At 36.0% G+C, this 19,440-nt stretch overlaps 1 protein-coding gene and 1 pseudogene across 4 annotated transcripts in view; one reads left to right on the forward strand and one right to left on the reverse strand.

The window, feature by feature from the left end:
• The window catches only part of GALNT13 (polypeptide N-acetylgalactosaminyltransferase 13), a 579,203-nt gene that overhangs the window by 508,432 nt on the left and 51,331 nt on the right, over positions 1–19,440 (reverse strand). For all 4 annotated transcript variants that reach the window (XM_029934560.1, XM_029934559.1, XM_029934558.1 and 1 more), the window contains exon 2: positions 8,254–8,324. The gene's annotated coding sequence lies outside the window, so the exon portion shown is untranslated. The remainder of the gene's footprint in view (positions 1–8,253; positions 8,325–19,440) is intronic.
• LOC115287019 overlaps positions 1–19,440 on the forward strand; it is a 59,666-nt pseudogene that overhangs the window by 14,567 nt on the left and 25,659 nt on the right.

Genomic DNA, 19,440 nt, shown 5'->3' on the forward strand with positions numbered 1-19,440 from the left:
ATCTAAAAGATAAAGCTTTATCCAAGAAAAACAAGGTAAATTGCCTTTCTACCCTATCAATCAGTATTAGGCTTGAATAAACTCTGTCCTCCCTTAAATAACTGACTCTAATGTTGGGTAACATACAAGATACTATTTATTGATCTCTTCCTATGTGACAGACCCTTTGCATATATTCTTATTCAATCCTCACCAAAATTTTTCAAGAAAGTAATTATCAGACGTCGTTACAGCTGAGGAAGTAGAACAAGTGAAGATAAGGACCTTGGCTCAAGGCCACATAACTAGTAATTTGCAGAGCTGAGATCAGAACCCATCTCTATTTTACAATAGAATCCGTGCATTTTAACTCATATCATCCTGCCTCAGAAATCAGCTTACCAAAATGTATTCCCCATCTTCAAATTGTGAGTGAGACTTCTAAGAGCCATTGTGTGTGCAGCAAACATACTATATGCAACAAAGAGTAATGATGGTTAGGTAGAAAATACTGGGTAGAGTTTAAACAGAATTTCCTCGAAGAAGGCTAACATGAGCTGGTAGCATGCCCTTCTGCTACGGCAGTTTTTTTCCATTCTTGCTGCACAGAATACAAATACACCTGATGGCTGTGCTACAGTAGTCATCTTAAACCACTGGAAAACCCTGGAGGATGAAGTCTTATGGCCAAGCTGATAGAACAGAACTACAAAAGGAGACTAGATTCCCTAATGAGCAAGGTACTACAGTTCTGACTCCACAACGCCAGCGGCCAGCTTCCTTTTGCAGGAGAAAACTTGAACTCCACCTTGTTTAAAACAATGAAATCATGCTGCACAGAATTTATTTAGCTTCAACTGCTCACAAAATGGTGATAGCGACAACTCCCTGTTGTGTAGAAAGGCTACTAAAGATGGTATTAGTTCGAAACTTCTGGATCCAGTAATTGCCGACTAGGTAATGTAAAGGAAAAAACTCATCTTGCTTTGAAAAACTTGAAAAGCTGAGTTAAAATATATGTGGGGAAAAAATGCAGTTTTGCTTCTAATGCTTAGAAAGTAAAAAGGCACCAGAGTGTATTGCTTTTATGCTAACAGTAAGACAACACCAGATAATCTACAAAATAGTAACTTTTCTTGAGCCCATAAGAGAGCTGGAGTTACAAGGCAAAGAGATTAACCAAATTTCAAAGGGTGACAGTCATTCTGAGGAGACATGAACTTTTTCACCTTTGACAGAACATGAGAGGAATAGGTGCTCATTATGAAAGTAGGTAAGAAGAAAACAGCTAAAATTGTAACAAACACTTGAAGGCCAGAATGGGTCACCAGAACAATATAGACACCCTGGGATCACCCAGAACCAAAGGAATATGCACTCATTTATAAGCATTTTTTTCAGATGCTTAGCAGAAAGACTGAGGTCAAGGTGGGAGACCAGAAAAAGTACTTTGGTGTCATAAAAACACAAAATCTTTTCTGATTCCCCAGACCCTTCTCTAAGGCAAAACAAAATTTAGCCTTTTAGAACACAAAGCATAGATCTGCTACCACTGGGGGATGAGCAGCACCCTCTTCCACCAAAGAACCCCACAGAGACTAGGACGAGTTTGGCGGGCACCCTGGGAGGAATGGGCAAGAATGCCGAAAGAGCCGTTCTCCTGAGTTCCAGATGCCCAAGGCATGTCTAAGTTTGAGACTGGAGGAACCCAGGACTCTCCTCCACCCACCAGGAGCACTGTTCTTGGCAACAAGCAGTAGCCCTCTGCCACTCAAGAAGGTGCCAGGGTGCAACAAGAACTTTTCTGGGCAAGCATGAGAGACGTCCTGAAAAAGGAGGGTAAGAACAAACAGAAAATCCTCTGGCACTCTAGGTCCCACAGTAAGCCCTAGAAAGCAGCAGCTCTGCTTCTAAATGTGAAGTCCGTGGGGGAAAAAATCAATATAAATCATCAGATTAACAAAGTAAAAAAGTAAAGTCATTTGATAATCTTAATAGATACAAAGGAAGCATTTGATAAAATTCAAAACCCAGTTATGATTAGAAATCCCAGCAAATTACTCTAAAACTAATGCTTTTAAAAAGTAATACTACAAAAGTAATGTTTAGAGGCAAATTACAGGGTTTCTGAGATGCACAAATCATTCTGTCTCTTTTTATAAGTTTAATTAACTTTAAAGAGAGAGAAAAAGAAAACACCTGTGAGCAGGGGAGGAGCAGAGAGAGAGAGAGAGGGAGGGAGAGAATCCCAAGCAGGCTCCACACTGTCAGTGCACAGCCTGGAAAAGAGATTCCATCTCACGAATGGTGAAATCATGACCTGAGCTAAAATCAAGATTCAGACACTTACCCGACTGAGCCACCCAGGTGCCCCAGAAAATGTTCTATTTCTTGGTCTGTACAATGAAGTTACATGGATCTCTGCTTGTAAAATTCATTGTTTTATGCCCATAATGCATAAAAATTTACAGTAAACACATTTAAAATGTCAATAATTCTGGAATTAAATGTTATATATTAAAAATAACGATAGGTAAGATAAAGTTTCATTGAACATAACTAACTATTGGGAATTTACGATGTCTATTGAGAATTTACTGTGTCAGGGAACACTGTAAGTGCTTTATCTTTTTTCTTTTTAAATTTTTTAAGTATATTTATTTATTTTGAGAGACAGAGACAGCATGAGGGGGGAGGGACACACAGAGAGAGAGAGAGAGAGAGAGAGAGAGAGAGAGAATCCCAAGCAGGCTCTGCACTGCCAGCACAGAGCCCAATGCAGGGGTTAAACCCACAAACCATGAGATCATGACCAAGAGCCAGATGCTTAACCAACTGAGCCAATCGAGCACCCTGTAAGTGCTTTATCTTGTTTAACCTTGACAATATTCAGAAAACATACTACTTCTCCTCTCAGGTTCCAAAGGTGAAGAAACTGAGGCCAGAGAGCCTACATACTTGACACACAAAATGTCATGCAGCTAAAGTCACCTAGCTAACATCTCACATGACAAAAGTCGCATGGTTACAGAGGCCTCATTCTGGGGTCTGAACCCATGCAATGGGACGGCTCTGGTGGCCAGGCTTTGAAGCAGCACGTTACGCTGCTCCAATATAGGAAAAGGGAGATATTCTCTATATTGGGTGTTAGGTTTTTTCCCTTGTCAAAATTATTGTTTAGTATGATGGTAAACTAACTCTAAAATATTGGTTTTTCATGCACCCAAGATATTTAATCTTTAATTTAGCACTCTATCCTTGTTTCAGTTTAAGCTCTGCTAAGGAAGGAAGACAAATCATATTAAGATGACATATTTACTATTCTAATTTATAATTGAGCAATATCATAAATTATACTGTTCCTGTTGCCCAGCATAGAAATGAATGTATCCAAGAGATTCATCACTAACCATAAGGGATACTTCTCCCTAAAAGTCAGATTCTTCTCCCTACCCCAAAGGCTTAACTGAAGAAGGGGTAAACTCTGAAAAAAAAAATAAAACTGTGTCTCTCACTATTGGTAATGTCATTTTCCAGTTCAGTCAACCTGGAAATATCAGTTATTTTTTTTTACAGAAATGATGTGCAGTGGTTACTGCAGATTCTGGAGCTTGACTTGATGCGCTCAAGTATCACCTTTCCTATTTTCTAGCTATTTAACCAAAGACAATTTACTATGCTAAATTCTGCCTCAGTTTTCTCTTGTGCAAAATGGGGATGACATCAGTGTCTACCCCTCAGAGTTGTCAGCTATAAAATTAAATAACAGCTATAAATTATTTAAAACAGAGTCTGTTACATAGCAAGTGCCACACAAGTGACGGTGGTTATTATTACTCCTTGATCCCATTCCCTTCAAAGTCTCACCTGCATCTACTCCTTCTCTCCATTCCCACTGCTACCACCTCAGGTCTTTCCCTCAGCTCTGATTCTTATACTGCTATATTTTCCTAAAATGTATTCTCTTATCTACAAGTCTTCCAACTGGAATCCATTGTAAAGACACCACCAGACTAAAATTCAAATAGAAAACCTTTTGTTCACAAGATTGACCCTCCCAAAATACACTTTGGTTTTCTTTTTAATTGCCTACCAATGAAATTCAAAGTTCTATATGTGTTTTACCAGTATTTCCCACAACCTAGCTCCAGCCTTAATTTTTCACTGTTATCTGTTTTTAGACCAACACAAGAAACTCATTCTACTGCCTAATTAATGTTAGGTACGCCACTTCAATCCTAAGCTCATCTGTGCCATTTCCTTGACTTCTCTGTGAGGATTTTCCACCTGCACCAAGACCTAGTGCAAATGCAATCTCCATGATGAAATCTTGAGCCAATGCCATTCAGAATTATACCTTTCCTAAATCTCCCCTAATGCTTTATTTTTTCACATATATGCAATTGTTTTTATTATTTCTTAAATTATTTAAAGAGCTTTATTGATTTGATAACTTTAGGCTATTCTCATGATGCCATATCTTAAACCACATTCTTTGTTTGTGCCTGTGCCTATCTTATTTCCTTAAATTGAACACAGAATTTTCTTGAGAGTCATTTCTGTCTTTCCCTCCCACTTACTCTAATACTAAACCAGCATGGTGCTTCTCATATTATAGAAGCATGCAATAAATATTTATTGAATTAAGTGAAATAGAATCAATTAATGTAATCACTAGCTTTGTTTTTCAGAGACCAAATATGAAGACTGAAAGGAGAAGCATTCTATAAGTCCTTTGTTCTCAAAACCAACAGTAGTGTGAGAACACGGTGTGACCTATTCTCTCTTAGAGCAGTAATATTTTAAATACCAGCAAGTTTCAAAATATCTGGTAGGCAAAATGATACCGGTAGTTTGTTTCAATAAGTTATGTGTAGAAGGATTGGGAGTGGGTGACTGAAATGGAAAAAAAATGAAGATCATCAAAGAGATGAAAAGGGAAAGTATCAGTGTGGTCAATGTGGTGTCATAGAGCACATTCCTCAATGATGACACACTTCAAGATGACAAATAAGGAGGTAAATAATTAAGTCTAGCCAAACTCTTCATTCGAAACTTCTCTGCATTCCATGAAACGGCAGGACAACGGCAAGAAAACCGTGCGGTCAGTCATTTCAGATTCTGAGAAGCTCAGAATGGTTTCTGCCTTAGGGAAGGAAGATTTTCATTTTTTAAAGCTTTCTTTATACAAGCAGTATTTTTTAAAGGCATTTTGTTTCAGATTGCTGAGTGGTCCTATTAGCAATATGTAATAGGGAGAAACTTAGCATGTCTGATTTCATATTGCTTCTCTATCCCTTGCTGCTGTGACCTAGAGCTGAGAAACTCTGCTGAGCCCTGTACATAGGCATGTTACAGCTAAGATTTGCAAAAACCACTCCTCACCCAAACCTACTTCGCCCAGAAGGTAAGGTAGTACAGAAATGATTAGGCTCTGATTAAGATTTACAGGAATGGCATGACCATATTTCTGTACACAAAGATGAACTGACCAAGGAGAAAGAAGTTACATGACCTTCCTTGGATTTCTACAAATATTAGTCACCTTTTGATTCCAACTCCTTTCTACTTCCCCCTTTTGCTAATGCACAAACAGTTCAAATTCCATGCTGATGAAGAAGCTTCTCTGGGACAGTAGTCTGCCATTTCCTCAGTTTGCTGTCTTTCTGAATAAAGTCCCTTTCCTTGCCCCAACCCCATGCCTCTTGACTTACTGCCCATCCTGCGGGAGCAGAATAAGCTTGGACTGGGTTACAAATGAAAGGCAATTATAGTTTATTTTAGTTGAAATTCAATAATCAACTACTTGTTTACTAAAGAATTCATATGTATGATATGAGGTTTGGGAACAGTGTTTTTGTGCAAATAAAAGAAAGTTACATCAACCACAGAATTTCAGTCCTTAACACTCAGAAGAGTATAAAGAAAAAAGGCTTTAGAATTGGATCGACCTCAAACTTCATTGCCATGAATGACAGATTTAAACTTCCTATTGTGCATTTTCCTCAGACAAAACAATGGGGACAATAACATACCTACCTCATCATATTATTTCTTATATTAAAAGAGATATTGAATGTAAAGTACATGGGATAGAGTAAATACTTGATAAATACTGTTTCCTTGTCCACATCGTTTCAATATCTATGAATTGTTTCATAAAGCATCAGATGAGATTATGACCTCAAGTTAACTGACCATCATTTCAACAATTCTCTTCATTTTATATCTGTATATTTGTCCTGTTTCTTTCAAAATAAACATTTCAGACTCTGTAAGCACTTCACACGGCCCCTTCTTTTCTCCAAAAAGCATACAAACACATTTCAGCCTAGATATGCAGTCAACACACAATAGGATATATATGTGTGCTTATTTTATATACTGTATATTTACATGGTGATTACCTAAATGGTTTGTTTCTTCACTAAAAGTTCAAAGATGATGTCTACATTTATAAAGAAGGCTGAACTTTAGTTTCTTTTGGCACATGTCAATCAACACTATTCACTGTTTTTGGTGTACTTTATGTGACATTGTGATGCTTATTAACAAATAAACTGAATTTTCAACTTACCTTGTACTTGGAAATGTGCTATATTTTACATGTGTTAACTCACTACAAATGAAGTAGTTCCTAATCATGCATCCATTTTAAAGAAACATTAATATTTTTTGAGAGAGAGACAGAGCAAGGAGGGGAAAGAAGCAGAGAGAGAGAGAATCTTAAGAATCTCTACTGAGCGCAGAGCCAGAGATGGGACTCGATAACACAAACCTGGGATCATGACCTGAGCCAAACTTGAGAGTCGGACACTCAACTGACTATGCCACCCAGGTGCCCCAAGACATTAAGTAATTTGTTCACACAGCTAATAAATGATAAATCAGGTATTTAAAGCCAGGTGGTCTGAATCCAGAGTCTGAATTCCTAAACATATACTAGACTACTTCTTTAAAGTAGTTATATTGGGAGACAACATAAAAATATCAATGCTGCCATTATTGCTTCTAAAGTTTTTGGAAATCCTACTTTAGAACTGTCTTTCTCACTTCAACAAACAAGGAATTCAAGCATGTGAAATCTAGGAGTCTGATTCTGTGGTCCCTCCAAATTCTTAAAATAATGACAGGCTTTGGGGCGCCTGGGTGGCTCAGTCAGTTAAGCAGCTGACTTCAGCTCAGGTCATGATCTTGTGGCTCGTGAGTTCAAGCCCCATGTCAGGCTCTGTGCTGTCAGCTCAGAGCCTGGAACCTGCTTCAGATTCTGTGCCTCTTTCTCTCACTGCTCCTCCCCTGCTCATGCTCTCACTCACAAAAATAAATTTAAAAAATAATAATAACAATAACAGGCTTTAATTTTATTTTTTAAAATGAATGAAAGAAAATGCTCAAAGAGCTTCAGAACACTCTAAACAATTTTTAATCAAATATTAACTTAGGCAATTTATAAACTTTTTTTTCCCCTTAGGACCTACATTTTCATTTATTTCACACCAGTTCAAAGCAGTCCAAGTTGGACTGGAGACTAGAATACATCATTTGACAAGAAAGCAATGATGTGATAGAAAAAGAATAAATTTTCAGGACAATGTTTAAACAAAATAAAAATACAAATACATTATCAGAACATGTATAAACTCTTAAATATTCAGCCTCTTAGACAGGTTATTTAACTCTGTCTGCATAAATGGTTGGAAACCATATTTTCTGAAAGGACTTGTGTTTAAAGCCCAGATTCACCACTTTGAAAAGATATTGTGTAAGGTATTAAAACATCCTAGGTCTCAGGGTTTTTTATTTATAAAATGGGGATAAAAATAATAATCTTAAAATATTTGGGGGAGAATTATAGGCACCACACATAAATTGCCTGATTCATAGTAAGTCTTAAAACTCAGCAAATCTTAATACTTAATTCAATACTCTTTTTAAAATTTTCATATCAGCTGGTTAATAACATGAGTACTTTCTGCACTCTACTCAACTTACGATTAAGAGAAAAACATCTCATTTAAATATAAGTGAGAAATATTATGTGCAAGTTATATAAGTAGAACAATAGTAAAATTTGTCATCAGAAAGAAATCTTGAATATATACAACTTAATTCTAACTAGCAAACAGCTCATCAAATTTTTTATCTTTTATATACATTTTGCCTCAATATTCACAAATATCAAGAACCATAAATAGAAATGTGTTCTTTTATGACTGCCAAATTCATTCGGCATGACTGCAATTGAGTGGAAAAATAAAAATACATATTACTTACTGTATGTGGTGCTTGGCAATTTCAAAATGATTTGCAAACATTCATCTTCAAAATACTCCTACAAAATGCATCTGTGAAGAGGAAAAAAAATCCAAAAGAGTAAGGGATTTGCCAAGGTCACAGAAAAACCAAATCAGACCAACATACCCTTAGACAATACATACTTGAACATACTGAAATAAGGTTTTGCAAAATATAGATTATACACCTAACAAAGTATAATAAGCTGATGAACAGAAATATTTCCAACTATATGCAAATATCCTGTATTTAAGTCAAAGATAATACTCTTAAGAGATAAGAGTCTGCACGTTGACTTCAAAAATATATGCAACAAATACAATTCCCCCCAGAACATGGCAGAACAACATAAAAGCAATTCAAAGGTATGATCTATCTATAAGTAAATTTAAGTTGGAGACTTGAGGTGCTTATTAAAGTAGTTCAAGCTTTTTAAAATATACTTTTGTCTGATATATGAAGATCACTGAGTTAGAAAAGAATTTTGCTTGATTTATCCAGAGAATTGCATCAATTCACTTTGTAATTACATTTCAATTCTAATTGAAAACCATGCACTGAGAAAAATGTAGGTATGCCACTTGCACACCTTACAAAAATATACTAGCATCCATTTCTTTTTTCTCAGAAAGTCACTTCTACAGAGAAAGTTCATCAGATTTTAGCAACTAATTTGTTTTAGAGGAAAGGTGTTGGAAAGACCACATTAATTTCAAAACTCAAAATATTTTCAATGGCAATGGATTTTATTCTACTGGCTATGGTATGTGATATAAAAGAAATATCTAAAAGAAAACAAAACCAAACACAACCTAATGATAATCAAAGAAACACTTTAAAGTACAATGTGTTATTTCAGGCAGATCAAACACACCGTGGACGGTAAAAATAAAAATCGTCTTAAGCAGCAAGCATCTTTAGTGGCATTCTCAGTGATCAGCAAAATTCCTGCCCAGAGAGATTTGGTTTACAGCACTAAACAGAAATATCAGCTTACTAATGAAGGACATGGACTTTTTGTGTTCACTGAAACCAAATGTAATCAAATCAACAGTTCAACAAGCAAAGAGGCATTCAGAGTTGAAAGTCTCATTTTTCTTCTTCTAGCAAATGAAGGACAAGATGACCTCTACCTGGCCCAAGAAAAATTAGTTTACTACTACTCAATGCTAAGCCTCTCAGACAAGAGGAGACTAGACAGAGTTAGCAGTTTACTGTAGAATGTCAAAAGTGAATTGTCATTTTTAAGAAGCTATGCATTTTTATAATTTCATTTTTGTAAGTTTAAAACTTAGAGCTTAATAGAAGATACAAATTCAGGCTTATATAAAATTTCAAAAGAATTATGAAGTTATAGCAATTTGCAGACCTGTATATTTCTTCACATTTTAGCATATTCACCCCCCTAGGCAAGAGAACTGAAGTTAGTCTAATCATGAGATTTGCCCGGTTTGACACAGCTAACAAGAGGTGATCCTAGACTCAGACCAGCTTTTCTGACACACACTCTTCTCACTACAGCACCTGCTAGTCCCCACAATGCATCCAGAGTGGAGGGTACAAACTGGGATATAACAACCAAATCTGGGTTGCTTACTGACAGGCTTTGTGTATCTCATGCCATGATTTTAAAATCGTTTTTTTAAGTAGAAGATTTCTCATAAGAATTCACATTTCTACCCTTTTTAAAAGAGTAAAGACTTCATAAAGTTGGGCTCACAGACTCTGAGAACAGAGAAATGGCTGCCCCTCTTGGATGTGCATGCTTTCTACACTTGCCTATTTCCTACTTTTGCAAGCTGCCTTCTACCCTGCCATTTGCTAGCACTGAAGTATTTTGTTCCTACAGGAAGACCTGTTTGCTGTGAAACAAACTCTCCTTAATTATAGTCAAAAATCTTATTTCATTAGATAAGACAATTGGCTATAATGAAATTTCACTGGATTCTTATAATCAGGTATTATTAACTATCTTGCTATAACCTATAAACATTTTAAATGTTCATGGACTTGAATTTCCATTTGTTTAAATATATGCTTGAGCATCTCAACATCACTCATCATCAGGGAAACACAAATCAAAACCACACTGAGATACCACCTCACGCCAGTCAGAGTGGCTAAAATGAACAAATCAAGAGACTATGGATGCTGGCGAGGGTGTGGAGAGATGGGCACTCTCCTACACTGCTGGTGGGAATGTAAACTGGTGCAGCCACTCTGGAAATACAGTGTGGAGGTTCCTCAAAAAACTATCCACAGAATTCCCTTATGATCCAGCAATAGCACCGCTAGGGATTTACCCAAGAGATACAGAAATGCTGATACATAGGAGCACATGTACCCCAATGTTCATAGCAGCACTGTCAACAATAGCCAAAACATGGAAAGAGCCTAAATGTCCATCACCTGATGAGTGGATCAAGAAGATGTAGTTTATATATACAATGGAATACTACATGCCAATGAGAAAGAATGAAATCTGGTCATTTGTAGCAAAATGGATGGACCAGGAGGGTATCATGCTAAGTGAAATAAGTCAGGCAGAGAAGGACAGAAACCATATGTTTGCACTCATAGTTCTAACAGGAGAACAGGGGAAACCTAATGGAGGACCAGGGGGAGGGGATGAGGGAAACAGAATTGGGGAGAGAGAGGGACGCAAAACTGGAGAGACTATTGAATGCTGAAAATGAACTGAGGGTTGAAGGGAAAGGGGGAAGGAGGAAAGAGGTGGTGGTGATGGGGGAGGGCACTTGTGGGGAAGAGCACTGGGTGTTGTATGGAAATCAATTTGACAATAAATATTAAAAAATAAATAAATAAATAAATAAATAAATATATGCTTGATAATTTTTAAAGCTGAGTGAGAAATTTGTAAACCTAACTGATTGGGACAAATCAAGGAACTTAATAGTCTAAAATAATGGTTTACATTTATCATGAATGTTATCTTCCAGAGAGTTACTTCATAGACTGGCAGGTGTACTAATTTATAAAACAATTATAATAATAAGGAAACCTTCAATTTAGCTAAATAAAATAGAATAAGAGAACACAGACCACTGAAGGTGAAAATCTGCAATCCATAAATTCTGGTTACATCATGGCATATTGCAAATAACTTGTAATGTCAATATGTTTTATATAAGGTTTTAAAAAAAAACACAGACCCGGAATTCTGGGTAGTTGTGGCAATACCAGCCACCTAAATCTGAAACTCTTCACACATTCTGGAAAAATATATGTCCAGGGGTGCCTGGGTCCTCAGGTGGTTAGGCATCCAACTCCTGATTTCAATTCAGGTTATGGTCTCACAATTCATGGGATCAAGCCCCGTGTAGGGTTCTGCACTGACAGCACCCAGCCTGCTTGGGATTCTCTCTCCCTCTCTCTCTGTCCCTTGGGTTTTCCTCTCTCCTCTCTCTCTCTCTCTCTCTCTCTCTCTCTCTCTCTCTGTCTCTCTCTCTCTGTCTCTGAAAATAAATATACATTTAAGAAATGATATATATATATGTATATATATATATATCCAACAAAAACAAATAAAAACACACAAATCCTAGGCCATAAGTATAACTGGAAGTTGGAAATAATAAAATGTCAAATTATCTGTAAATAGAAAATTAAACACCAATCTGTAACAGTTACCTTTCACTCCCACTATATGGATTATAGAGAGCTAAGAAGTTCTGAAAAATAGTGAGGAAAAGAGGAAAGCAAAGATCCTAAAACTGACACAAAACCCACTTTCAGAAAGTTTACTGAAACTATAAAAATGTGAAAAAAAGCTATTCAGGCATTTTAGGACATGCACACAGGGAAGAGACAGAAGTATATACATTTCAAGGTGACAACATTTTGGTGGGAGGGGAAGAGTAAGGCATTTAAAAATGATGCGATATGTCAAAAAGAAATGGGCCCCAGCTTCAAGAAATCCTTACTAGTCATATCTGGGACAAGTAGAAAATGGAAATAAATAATTATCATAAAGAAATACATTCACTACAAAAAATATAAATAAAGGAAATGAATAAAGCATATAAGAAGAAAAACCTCTCCTTTGCATGGAACATCACCTAACAAAATGTAGATGTATTGATGGAGTTAGGAAATCACCATTAAGCAAACATGACAGTTAACTGATTCAGTCAACAAAAGGCCTAGTGGGTAAAAGTATGATGTTGAGCAAGGTATTTCCATAGTCTTGAATCACCTTACAAATCACTTCTTAATTACAATGGGGAAAATAATAATTTTCAGAGGCACCTACTGAGTAGCCCAGTCGGTTAAGTGTCCAACTCTTAATTTCAGGTCAGGTCCTTATCTCAGTTTGTGGGTTCGAGCCCCTCCCTGGGCTCCAGGCTGACAGCATGGAGTCTGCTTGGGATTCTCTCTCTGCCCAGCCGGCTCCCTGCCCCTCCCCTGCTCACTCGCTCTCTCTCTCTCTCTCTCTCTCTGTCTCTCTCTCTCTCTCAAAATAAATAAACAGAAAAAAAGAAAAGAAATGAAATAATAACTTGAAAGCAGAAACTTGGCAGAGACCATGGTAACAATCAAAGACAATGACAATAATGGAGCATATACACATGACGTGCCTCCAGGTATGACACACTTTTAGGACCAACATCACTTCTGGGTACAGACATCCACAAAAAATTCATCACCTGATTGATCATTAGGGAATATCAGGCAAACTCCAACTGAGGGAAGTCTGAAGATGTCTTCAAATTCAAAGTCATTAAAGACTGAGAAAATGTTCAGATGAAAGGATTAAAAGGCATGACAACTAAATGCACATATGATCCTAGATGCACTGTTACATAACAGTATTTCACTGATAATAAACGTAATTCCCATAATTCTGCTGTGGTTATATAAGACAATGTCCTTATTCTTAGGAAATACACATGAAAATATTCCAAATAAAGAAGTATGATGTCTGCAACTTATTTTCAAATGATTCAGGGAAAATATATATGTACATATATATGTACACATATATGGAAGTATACAATATATATGTACATACACACATATGGAGATAAAGCAAGCAGAAATAATGAAAAAGGGACAAAATGTAAACCATTAATGAATCTGAACAAAGAGTATTTAGGATCTTAGGTATAGTAAGTAATTGAACATTTTCTATATGTTTGAAAATAGAGCAAAATTTAAAATTAGAGAAAAAAGGTAGGAGTAAGTAAATGTTTTACATTCATTAAAATATTTTGAGATCACAAGAAAACTTCTCTTTTTATGTAATGGTGAATTTCTTTCTGTAGCCATATTTTTTTTATCATTACAATGCAAAACTATTTCCCTCATGGATACTCCATGCATGCCATTATTTATTTTGCACTTTTTTCATACATAAGTTACCAAGAATCTGTTAGCAAAAATATTAAAAATAAAAGCACTGCTGTATCCTGTTGTATATATCTCTGCCAGAGCATGATTGTTTTCCTAGGCTAAAATACCCAGAAGGGGAAATGTTAAGTCAAACAGTATGAGGCTGTTAACACTTGATAATATTTTACTATGTTAATATAGTAAGTTAAATAATATAACATTCATTGATATATCAATTTAATTATATTAATAATACTTGACATATTTTATTAATTCAGATGTGCACAATTTTCATATTTGAACCCCACAAACTGGTTATAATTTACAATTACTGCAGCCAGGGGTGGTCATGACATAGCATTTGTTGCCTTTATTACTTGATTTGGCCCTACTCCTTCATATTTATCATGTCTTGAATTGATTTCTATACATTCTTGGTATTATACATATTAGTTGAACTATTTTTTAAAATGTCTTCAAAGAAGTTACCACAAAATTTGCCTTGAAATAAAACCTGTTTGTATGAAAAAAAAACCAGAAGAGTTTTAGTAAAATAATTATTTATTTTTGGAGGAATTAACACCATTCCTCATTCTCTTACCAGCAACAGTCAAGTACTTTATAGAATTTAAGGAAGGAAAATAATTACAAATGCACAACATGTGCTACAATCTTGTAACTGGATTGATTATTGTCATGTGACAAAATGGTACAGGTGAAGTCAGGAATCACTGCAGGTTTAATTCTGGAGGTTAACATCAATTTCATTTGACATAAGCACCCATCAACCTTCTGAAGTCTTCGCTGGTCTGCCCTGGCAGGTCACTGATCCACTGGTTCACGAGTTGTGCCTCCCTTCACATGCCATGTGAGACAAAAACTAAACTTTATTGAAGTGAAGAGAGATGAACTCTTGCTTCCTCTCATATTTAAATCTTGTCAATATGTCAGAGAATAAAATTAGATTAAATCCAAGTGATTTACTTCTCTCAAAATCATGTTGGCTGTTATTCCCATTTGTTTTGCTCTTTTGAGATGTGTGAAAATCAACTGTCTTTTTTATTTATTCCTCTATTTTCCTAGATATCAAAGCACAGTGATTAATCTATAACTTCTAAAGTCATTGCTAGTGTGTTCTCATTCTCTCCCTTTAATTCCCTCCCTCCCTCTCTCTCTCTCTCCCTCCCCTGCTCATTCCCCACCCTTCACACTATCATATGGCTGTCAAGACCCCCTGATAATTTCAATCATGAAAATTAAGATAAATCAGAAGCTCCTGAAGATTGTACATTATTTCCATGTAATTCTCCTGAAGACCATGAAACTATTAACCAACTTATATGATACATAATTCCATATTCAGTCTATATTCCATGTTTAAATGCATAGGTAATGCCTTGACCAACTCCCTGGGAACTTTGCCCCCTGATTTCTGACAGTGTGTTTACAACGCACAGTACGTATCCTGCGGCATTCCCTAAGTGAAAAATGTTTATCTATCCCTCTTCTCTATGTGCCCAGTTTGGGAGAAGTCAAGACCTGTTTCCTAAATCAAGTGGGCTCTCAGTCAATTCATTGTCCCTTCATTAAAATTTTTTTCCATTAAATATTCAAGGAACTGGCAAAGTGCCTTTTCCAAACAAATACCTGTCTCTCCATGCAAAGAACTTTGAATATCTTCCCCTTCATCACTGCTCCTGTCTACATGGAGATGAGAATATTTGGATCCTTTATCCTATGAATTGAAGGCTAAAACAGTTCTGCTTAACTCACTCCACCCCACTCTCAGCAAACAGGCAGTAAAGCATGGCATATTTTCTACCCTTCACTTTAGAATTTTCTAATTTCTGCAGAAATGTTACTTTTTCCTTTACATGCCCCTATCTTTTGATCCATTCCACTTGAGTGAAGTTATTCTAAATCAATTAGAGATACAGGCAAAGATCAATGTTTAGAGAATTTCATCAGCACAACTTATAATATTTATTACTGTAAATTTTGAAAAGCAACCAGAGTGTCTACCAATTAGATGTCAACTACATAAGTTGTGGTTTGTGTGGATGATAGAATGCTATGTAGTCACAAAACTCATGTCTCAAATAGTATTTATTTATATGCAGAAATCTTAACTCTATTTAAAATAATATACTTCCTAAGTAATATGGATGAAGTAGCAATTGCATAAATTATTATAAATATATATATTTACATATATGTATATAAAATTCAGGAAGACTGAAGGACTATACAGCAAAATGTTAATCATTATCTCTGAATGATATTGAAATATAAGTAGTATTAATCTTTTATTCTTTTCTTAATGTTGCAAATCTTAATGCAAAAATATGTCATCATATAATCCAAAAAGAAAGAATACTAGTTCACAAAAACTCAAAGGAAACAAAAGCCACAAAGTACATACATATAAGAACCAAGTGCACAGCTATAAATGAGACAAAACTTGAGCATTGAAAGAGCTGGAGACCAGCATACACAACATTGGAGCATAGTAGGATGCAACCATCAAAAAGTTAGAACATATTTTTAAATGTGATGTGGCTGCACTTGCCACGTGTCTCCCCAATATCTATTCTCTCCTTCCTTCCATGCCCTTTGGCTTTGTCTAAATTGTAGATAGAATTGTTAGAGCTCTGACAGCTGTTCGAGTGCATGAATCTTAGGATGGCTACAAGGATCTAAGCCCCCTGGTGACATGATAGAGCTGTCTTACCTGCTTGGGCTACCAAAATTAAGAGTTCATATGTTGTGAGGAAAACATAAATCACTAATTTCTTTAAGCTATTCAGAGATATACTGACTACAATTTCTAAGTGATATATATCCCCTAAGAGTTTTCAGTTACAAATAAAAAAATGTTTCTCTGTGATAGATTTGATGATTATTTGACCAGCATATGTATTACCAAATATTAATATTCATATGTCATATCATACTTAAAATGAAGAAGAATTTAAAGGAGTACAGCAGAGAGAAATGGAAAGAATTAACATTTAGGAAATTAGGATACATTAAGAATGACTCAAATAGAGGAATTTATATTTCATAAAAGGAAAGATTTAATAGTTTATAGTTAATTGTATGAATGATTTTTACGATTAAATTCCAAACAATGAAACAGCATTAATAGTAAAAGAGATTACATTATACATTAAAAATGAATTTCCAGAAACTAAAAATTGTTTAGATACTAGTTATTTTTTTAAAAACCAGTCTTTTAAACATCTTTAAATCTAAATTTAGAACTGAGGCCTTTCAGATCATGAGATCCAATCAGAAATATGGTGTGAATACATGATAAACTTTCAGTAGCAATTGTTAGTTTTATTTTGTGTGGTTTATGGTCAATATTTGTGCTTTCTTCATGCTTATGTTATTGCTTAAGTGTGTAAATTTGTATTAACTTCTTTTGAAATTTAGTTAAAATTTATCGAGAATGCATCCTTTACTTCACCACACCATCCAAAGAGGTATTTTCCAACCAGCACGCTCTTCTATGTGACCCTGACATCCCACCCATCATGAGATAAAGCTATCACTTTACCTCCTGGAATCTGAGTGGATCCCATGACTCGTTGGACCAAGAGGAGATGGTAGAAGAGATACTGTGCCATTTCTATGCATAGCCCTTCACTGGCCTAGAATCTTCTGTTTTTTGCCTCTTGGAGCCCTCAGCTGCCATGTAAAAAGTGAACGCTACTCGGCCATGTTGAGGAGCAATCAGGCATCAGACATGTGACCAAAGAAACCATACTGGCCGTCCAGTTCATCTGGCCTTTCGAGGACTCCACCCCCAAACACCAACTAAATGAGAGACCCCAAGTGGCGAGCTCCCAGCTAAGCCCAGTCAACCCACAGAACTATGAGACATTACGAATAAATTGTTGCTTTAGGTCAATAAATTTGGGGACAATCTCTTGCATACTAATAAGATAACCAGAAAAAATGTGATCATTCTAGAGTCTAAAATCTGGAAGTATAACACAATAATCTAGCATCTTTTATTTATTTATCTTAAATTATATATATAAACATATACTGGCCAGATGTGAATGGTTTTTATGACAATCCTCTATTTTTCTGTCTCTGTCTCTACCTCTATCTATGCAAGTTATCTTATTTCCAATTAAAATTATTTCCAATGGGTTTCTAGCCCCCCCCCCCACACACACAGTGTTTTGAGAAGATTTTCAGCTTATAAAATAGGCAGAAACCTGAATCCTGTTCCCATATGAAGAACTGACAATGCAGAAAGCAGCTTAAATTTGTTTTCTGTTCTCCCAAAAGCAGAACTGAAACCAGTGAGACCAAAGGGAAAAGTTATAAGGAATCATATTGAAGCTTAGCACAAGTTCAAGTTCTCTTCCTGTGAGAAAGCCAACACAGAATGGGCTGTCCCAAGAAAGGGCCTATGGAAGAACTCAAAAAAAGTTACATGTCCATACTTCAGAAATGTGGAAAGGGACCTCAGGTACTGGCTAGTTTCTGAAATTAAATGGTTTTTAAACACCCTTTTGAATCTATGATTTTGATAAATTTATGGTGATTACTGTGGAATACATTACACTAATATTTTTATATCCCCATCATATTCCACAAAAAGATACAGGAATGTCTGCAAAGATACATTCAATAGACCATCATTAAATTCATAACCCTTTATCCACTGAATCAATATTTAACAATTTCTCAAGATACTTATTGAATGACTAGTTAAGTTACAGACTTTGGTAGGCCCTGGGGGAACAATGAGAAATATGATGCCTACATTTTAAGAAAGGATATAATTCAAAACGGGAGCGAGATGAGGACACAATTAACTATGATAACATGGCGCAAGTTAGGAACAGCAATAGGAACAAAGTGCTATGGGAACAGAAAAAAAGAACAGGGTAACTCTAGCTTGAAGACTTGGAAAAACTCCTTAAAAGAGAAGGATCATTTGAACTGATCCTTGCTATGAGGACATAGGTAATTCAAGGCTGAAAAGCAGTGTGAGCGAAGAGGCTGCCATGGACAATGATGACATATCCGGGGTACACGGAAGTAATCCAGACAGTCCTGAAAATAGGTTAGGAGGGGTTAAAAGATGAACTGTTATGCTACAAAGGTCACTTGGGATAGATTTATGAATGATCTTGAAAGACACACTAAGGAATTTGACATTTACTCTGCAGAGCTTTCAAAGGTTTTATGCCCAGGAATGACATGTTCAGGATTACAGAGAGATCTCCCATTGGCAATGAGGAGTATGTAATGGACTAGACAATATGGGGGAGCTTTCTTTAGAGAAACATGTTAGTCTTGGGTTTAGATTAGGGTACAAATTTGACTGAGGGCAGGTGGGATGACAGGATCACCCCTCAAGATCCTTCTCAGTCTGAAATTCTGATTTCTGTCCTTTGCAAAAGAAAGGATATCCAGACCAATTCTTATAAATGACAGAGGTAGCAGAACTCTCAGGCCACTCTTGTGAAAATCATAAAGACAATGCCCTTTCAAATATCCCATAAGTTTCACAAGAAGTATGTAAACTGCACAATCATTGACTAGCTGACAGTGGAATTTGAGAGGAAAAAAAATCTAGGAAGACATTAACACAGCACAGTGAGAAGACATTTTCAACTATCCTACTGGAAAACCAGATAAAAATTTGAGTGACCTAAATCTTTTTTGGCCTGCCTTATTTTCCAAAGTAGCATCTACTGCTTTGGAAGGTCCAGGGGACTTTATCCATACGTGTGCAATCTAATTAAATGCACGTAGTAAGGATTTAATTGTGTAGGACATTTTGCT

Source organism: Suricata suricatta, chromosome 3 (genome assembly GCF_006229205.1).
Source record: "Suricata suricatta isolate VVHF042 chromosome 3, meerkat_22Aug2017_6uvM2_HiC, whole genome shotgun sequence".
Lineage (NCBI taxonomy): Eukaryota > Metazoa > Chordata > Mammalia > Carnivora > Herpestidae > Suricata > Suricata suricatta.